The sequence below is a fragment of the Caretta caretta genome, chromosome 4 (assembly GCF_965140235.1).
Source record: "Caretta caretta isolate rCarCar2 chromosome 4, rCarCar1.hap1, whole genome shotgun sequence".
NCBI classification, from domain to species: Eukaryota; Metazoa; Chordata; order Testudines; family Cheloniidae; genus Caretta; species Caretta caretta.
The window spans coordinates 45677-53238 of record NC_134209.1 but is presented as its reverse complement, the minus strand read 5'-3'; positions in this window follow the sequence as shown (position 1 = coordinate 53238).

Sequence of the window (7562 nt, the reverse complement as noted above, 5' to 3'; positions counted from 1 at the left end):
GCCGTTTCCATGTGGTTCAATTTTACAGCTAGATTTGCACACATTCAGGAACTATTCCCGAGTAACCAAATCACACATTCCTTCAAAGCTTGTAATGCCGTTACCCCTCAATCACTTATCTACCAAAATTTCTTGTTTCATTTGCATAAACCACATTACTCAATCCAGATCTCCTTTTAAGACTCCTGAATTTAACCCTGTAGGTTTCAGGTGTAACCTGATACTGTTTCAAAACCAGTTCCTTAAATTTACCATAGTTTGAAGCATCATCAATAGGCATCTTACTGAATATGTCCAGAGCTCTGCCAGTCAATTTTGCTATCAATGTGGTCATCTTTCAATCTTCAGGGATTGCATGGAGGGTACAGTGTCTCTCAAAGGTGATGAAATATCCGGCAATATCGCTGGTTTCATCATACTGGGGGCTTAGTCACTCCCATCTGTGGATTTTTGGGTAAGTGGAGCCAGCAGCTGGAGGGGTTTGTCTCCTCAACTCCATACCGGGTAGAATTAGTGGGGGAAGCAAAAGTGGATGGGAATCTGGGGGGCAGTGACCATGAGTTGGTTGAGTTCAGGATCCTGACACAGGGAAGAAAGGTAAGCAGCACGATACGGACCCTGGACTTCAGGAAAGCAGACTTCGACTCCCTCAGGGAACGGATGGCCAGGATCCCCTGGGGGACTAACTTGAAGGGGAAAGGAGTCCAGGAGAGCTGGCTGTATTTCAAGGAATCCCTGTTGAGGTTACAGGGACAAACCATCCCGATGAGTCGAAAGAATAGTAAATATGGCAGGCGACCAGCTTGGCTTAATGGTGAAATCTTAGCGGATCTTAAACATAAAAAAGAAGCTTACAAGAAGTGGAAGGTTGGACATATGACCAGGGAAGAGTATAAAAATATTGCTAGGGCATGTAGGAATGTTATCAGGAGGGCCAAATCGCACCTGGAGCTGCAGCTAGCCAGAGATGTCAAGAGTAACAAGAAGGGTTTCTTCAGGTATGTTGGCAACAAGAAGAAAGCCAAGGAATGTGTGGGCCCCTTACTGAATGAGGGAGGCAAACTAGTGACAGAGGATGTGGAAAAAGCTAATGTACTCAATGCTTTTTTTGCCTCTGTTTTCACTAACAAGGTCAGCTCCCAGACTGCTACGCTGGGCATCACAAAATGGGGAAGAGATGGACAGCCCTCTGTGGAGATAGAGGTGGTTAGGGACTTTTTAGAAAAGCTGGACGTGCACAAGTCCATGGGGCCGGACGAGTTGCATCCGAGAGTGCTGAAGGAACTGGCGGCTGTGATTGCAGAGCCATTGGCCATTATCTTTGAAAACTCGTGGCGAACCGGGGAAGTCCCGGATGACTGGAAAAAGGCTAATGTAGTGCCAATCTTTAAAAAAGGGAAGAAGGAGGATCCTGGGAACTACAGGCCAGTCAGCCTCACTTCAGTCCCTGGAAAAATCATGGAGCAGGTCCTCAAAGAATCAATCCTGAAGCACTTACATGAGAGGAAAGTGATCAGGAACAGCCAGCATGGATTCACCAAGGGAAGGTCATGCCTGACTAATCTAATCGCCTTCTATGATGAGATTACTGGTTCTGTGGATGAAGGGAAAGCAGTGGATGTATTGTTTCTTGACTTTAGCAAAGCTTTTGACACGGTCTCCCACAGTATTCTTGTCAGCAAGTTAAGGAAGTATGGGCTGGATGAATGCACTACAAGGTGGGTAGAAAGCTGGCTAGATTGTCGGGCTCAACGGGTAGTGATCAATGGCTCCATGTCTAGTTGGCAGCCGGTATCAAGTGGTGTGCCCCAAGGGTCGGTCCTGGGGCCGGTTTTGTTCAATATCTTCATAAATGATCTGGAGGATGGTGTGGATTGCACTCTCAGCAAATTTGCGGATGATACTAAACTGGGAGGAGTGGTAGATACGCTGGAGGGGAGGGATAGGATACAGAAGGACCTAGACAAATTGGAGGATTGGGCCAAAAGAAATCTGATGAGGTTCAATAAGGATAAGTGCAGGGTCCTGCACTTAGGACGGAAGAACCCAATGCACAGCTACAGACTAGGGACCGAATGTCTAGGCAGCAGTTCTGCGGAAAAGGACCTAGGGGTGACAGTGGACGAGAAGCTGGATATGAGTCAGCAGTGTGCCCTTGTTGCCAAGAAGGCCAATGGCATTTTGGGATGTATAAGTAGGGGCATAGCGAGCAGATCGAGGGACGTGATCGTTCCCCTCTATTCGACATTGGTGAGGCCTCATCTGGAGTACTGTGTCCAGTTTTGGGCCCCACACTTCAAGAAGGATGTGGATAAATTGGAGAGAGTCCAGCGAAGGGCAACAAAAATGATTAGGGGTCTGGAACATATGAGTTATGAGGAGAGGCTGAGGGAGCTGGGATTGTTTAGCCTGCAGAAGAGAAGAATGAGGGGGGATTTGATAGCTGCTTTCAACTACCTGAAAGGGGGTTCCAAAGAGGATGGCTCTAGACTGTTCTCAATGGTATCAGATGACAGAACGAGGAGTAATGGTCTCAAGTTACAGTGGGGGAGGTTTAGATTGGATATTAGGAAAAACTTTTTCACTAAGAGGGTAGTGAAACACTGGAATGCGTTACCTAGGGAGGTGGTAGAATCTCCTTCCTTAGAGGTTTTTAAGGTCAGGCTTGACAAAGCCCTGGCTGGGATGATTTAACTGGGAATTGGTCCTGCTTTGAGCAGGGGGTTGGACTAGATGACCTTCTGGGGTCCCTTCCAACCCTTATATTCTATGATTCTATGATAACAGCCAGTTCATGCTTCTAGGCCTCCATCTCTTTCTTGAGGGCAGCCTCCTCTTTGGCTCTTTCTGCCTCCATAGCTGTCTTGTGGGCATCTTCTTCTGTCTGTTGCTGCATTAATTTCTAATTTTTTAAATTTGATAAGTCTCTTATGTTCATTTTCTTTCTCTTCTGCTTCCAGTCTAGCCAGCTCTAGTTTAGTAGCTGTTTCACTGGTAGTCATTTTCCTGCTTTCTTGTACTGGGCCACACCCCCTCTGTAGTTCACTGAAACTGGGATGCTCTCAGCTCAGAGGCTTCTTAGTTAACAGAGACTTTTGCAGCACCCAGTGTTCAGCCTTTCTGGGTAATTTGCAACCTGTGCAGTTCTAGCTTGTTCTGATCCTCACTTTTACTTATTTTGCTTCCTTTTCTGTCCCTATATTCCTTACCCGAAATAAGCAAACAGAAAATAACAAACCAGTAACCACTTCATCTGTTCTCCAGCCACCACACTTAAAATTCACTTAAAATCACTTTCAGCTGTGCACAGATCCTGCTCAACTACGCCACTGTGATGGGTTGGATCACAGAAAACCCCTTAGGAGCTGTCAACTGATGTGCCAAGACTACTCCTGCCCCTAATTTCCTACCCTTTCCAGCTTAGGAAGCCTGAACCCTAGCCTGCTCCAAACCCAGACCCAGGTCTGAGCCACATAGGCTGTAGGCTTTCTGGAAGCAGCTTAGGAAGTGTTCCTGTCTTTAGCACTCAGATGCCCAACTCCCAATGGGGTCCAAACCCTAAATAAAACTGTTTTACCCTGTATAAAGTTTATATAGGGAAAACTCAGATTGTTCACCCTCTGTAACACTGATAGAGAGATATGCACAGCTGTTTCCCCCCACCACCACCAGGTACTAACACGTACTCCAGGTTAATAAGTCAAAAGATATTTTAATGAGTACAGAAAGTAGGATTTAAGTGGTTCCAAGTAGTAACAGACAGAACAAAGTGAATTACCAAATAAAACAAAACACGCAGGTTTATCTCTAACACAGTAAATAAAATTGAATACTGTCCTCACCCTCAGATGTTTCAGTGAGCTTCATTTTTCAGACTAAACTTCTTTTAGTCTGGGTCCAGCTATCACTCGCACCCCACCTGTAGTCACTGTCCATTGTTCCAGTTTCCTTCAGGTATCCTGGGGTGGAGAGGCTCTAACTTAAGCCAGCTGAAGACCAAATGGAGGGGTCTCCTCTGGTGTTTAAATAGACTCTCTCTTCTGGGTGGACACCCCTCTCTCCCCTTGTGTAGAATCCAGTCACAAAATGGAGATTTGGAATCACATGGGCAAGTCACATGCCCATGCATGACTCAGGACTTGCAGGTAGCAGCCATTACCCAGATGCTACCTTGAACATCCTCAGGTAGACTTCTTACGTGGATTGGAGCCTTCCAAGCTCTTTTGCCTGTTAAGTGCTTCCTGATTGAGCACTTAAACTTGCACATTCTTTTCCCAAGAAGTGACCAAATGTTCTAACTAAGGCTACTTAGAAATCAAGCAAGTATACAGCCAATGTTCATAACTTTGAACACACAAATGGTACATGCATACAATTAGCATGAACATAACCAGTAGATCATAACCTTTACATAGATATGTTACATGGCATATGTAGAAAAGCCATATTCCAGTCATATCATACATACAGTTATAAGCACCCCCCCATAAGGCTTTATGGGGTACATAGTCACATAACCTTTTATTCTTTCTTTTCTTTTTACACACCAAACCTGTCCAGAGGAAAGTTAATGGCATACAATTTAGGGAGGCAACTGAGAGTGCCAATTCAGGACAAATTGCTTAAAGCAGGGCAGTTACAGCCCAAGGCTGGGGTTTCTATGCCCATCAAGGCAAACCAAACCAGCCAGACAGAGAAGACTTTGGTTTTACCCCACTGGCTGGCCACAAATCACACAAACAATTCCCTCAGACACTCCAGTTTCCCAGTATCACCACCAGTGCCACTCGTTATGGGGATGACTGGTTATGAAAACCAATACCCCAGTAAAAGAAAAAAGGTTCTCTTGATCCCAAAGGACCAACCCCCAAACCCAGGTCAACATACAAATCAGATCTTACCCACAAATCACGCTGTCGTCAATCCTTTAGAATCTAAAATCTAAAGGTTTATTCATAAAAGGAAAGAAATATAGATGAGAGCTAGAATTGGTTAAATGGAATCAATTACATACAGTCATGGCAAAGTTCTTGGTTCAGGCTTGCAGCAGTGATAGAATAAACTGCAGGTTCAAATCAAGTCTCTGGAGAACATCCCCAGCTGGGATAGGTCATCAGTCCTTTGTTCAGTGCTTCAGTGTAACAAAGTCCCTCCAGAGATAAGAAGCAGGACTGAAGACCAGATGGAGGAGCTGCAGCAGCTTTTTATATTCTCTTGCCATGTGGTCTTTCTTTCTTTGTTCCAAAGACAAGCTGTCCATCACATGGCATAGAAAAACCTAGGAGTTCTGTCCATAGGCAGGAACCTGCACACCTTGCTGAGTCACAAGGCGTGTCTGCCTTCTCTCACTGGGTCACTTGTATAGCTGATGGTCCTTAATGGGCCATCAAGCAGGCTAGGCAGAGCTGACACCAACTTGTCTGGGGTGTCCCCCAGAAGCATAGCATAAGTTTGAAATACAGACAGTATAGAGCCAATACTTATATCTTTACATACAAAAATGATACGTGCAAACAGATAGCATAATCATAACCAGCAAACCTCATCTTAGACACCTTATTTGACCCCCTTTATACAAGATTTGGTGCCACTACAGGACCTTGGGTGCAACAATGCTCTATACAGTCCCAGTTCAAGTCAATAACGTCACAAGAGGGCAAAAGAGTTAAATTAGAAGACAAGTCAGGGAAAGCTTTAGCAAGGTTGCACAGTATCTCCCAACTAAAGGTATTTAAAGAGCCTCCAAAATTAGATGAGGAAAATATCTCACAGAGAAACACAGAAAAGGAAACTGCTCTGCATCACAATGTGAAAACCTTAGAGGTAGGAGAAATGGGAGAAAATGTATCTTACAACACCCACCTAGAGGTCACACACATGAAAGAGAAGGCATGTGTAGTGTCAGGAGTTTCAAGCAGTCATCCAGGTGGTTTTGATGACATGGTTATAGAGGATGATGAAGCGCCTGGACATAAAATCAGCTGTTCTTAATGGTGGTAGGAGGCAGCAATCAGTAAATTAAAAAATCTTCAGGGAAGTAGCTGCAAGTGGTCACCAAAAGTTTATTTGTGTTCACATCTGTACAGGAATGAGGCATAAAGCAGAAATGGGGGGAGAGGCTCTGAATTAAAATCAGGTTTAGAGAGAAATATGTTCAAACACAGTGAGACTTGATGTGTGAAAGAAATAAAATGTGATCCCCAGCTTCTTCCCCCAAGCCTTAGGGGGGATTAGCTGCCAACAGCTGCAGCTCTGAGGCGAGCAGTATAAGCTGCCTACCTGTGGATACAGCCCACTAGCTGGTTCACCTGGGGCAGAAAGTGATCAGCTGGGGTCTGGAATATGAACAGGGGTCTAAGAAACCGGCCTCTAGTGGAGGGTGAGGCAGTGGAGTCTCAGCATCACAGTCATCAAGAGTCAAAACTGCTTGGCGGTGAGCAAGGGGGGCAATGGCCCTAGTGGATTTTTTGTGCATCCCTTTCACTACTTGCCCACGACAACCTAGCAGCCCCCAGCTTTCTGCACTATGGTTGTGTGCCCTGTGGGAAGGGGTCTCTAGGAATTGGTATTTCCAGCTGCATTAAAGTAATAAAGGAGAAGGAAAATTTCATGCCTTTGAAAAGTGTTTGGGGGGGGCTGGATGGGAGGGTGTCTAGAAATCACTCTGCTCTAGTTTCTTTTCTCTGATTTCCTTTAGAAAATCTGAAGAAGGGCAGCAAAAACATGTGCTCTCTCTGAGGCTTGAACTCAGGACCTTCAAATAATGAGACTGATGCGCTGCCAACTGCACTAAGAAGGCTTGGAAAGGCTTTCGGCTCAGTGCATACAGGACCCTCCTACAGCAGTGACTGGGGCAGGGAGGCAGCCTGCTATGTGCTGGAAGAATCAGGGAGATCAGGTGCCCAGAGACCTGTCCTGGCAGCTTTCTCAGCAGCAAATGAATCAATCCTCCCTGCCAGTGAACAATCCACCCAGAGCTAATGGCAGCACAGGGGGGAGTCCCAAGCTATGCATCAACCTTCACATTTTAGAACTTACTCTCATTACTCTGGTATGGCACTTTCCATGTGAATAAGGCAAAGCAAGTTGGGGAAAGGTACCTGGATAACAGAAACCAGTGCTCCAGCTAAGGCCTGAACTCAGAACCCCAGCAATATTCCCCTTTGCACTAACCAGTATGCCCCACTACAGGTGCGTCTTAGACAATGTTGGGAAGTAGGCAGTTATCAGTCTCTGTGGTTCTCACCTTTGCCAGGTAATTGAAAGGCTGCTGGTTCAAACCTCACTCAAGATATGGCTTTTCAGTGATGAGACTCCAGTACCTTTTAACCGGAAGAAAATATCCTCTAGTGTGGTCTCCCCTGGCCGCACCTGTTGCCCCTGCGCACCACCCCCAGAGTGCCCCCCCAGTCCCACCTCCCACCCCTGGGCAATTTAAAAGAACTGGGGGACCCCCGCTGCCACCACCGGCACCACAACGGGGCTAAAGTGGCTTCCTGCCCACCCTCACTCTGCATGGCGTGCTGCTCCCGGAGGTGGCTGTCATGTCCCTGTGGGCCCTT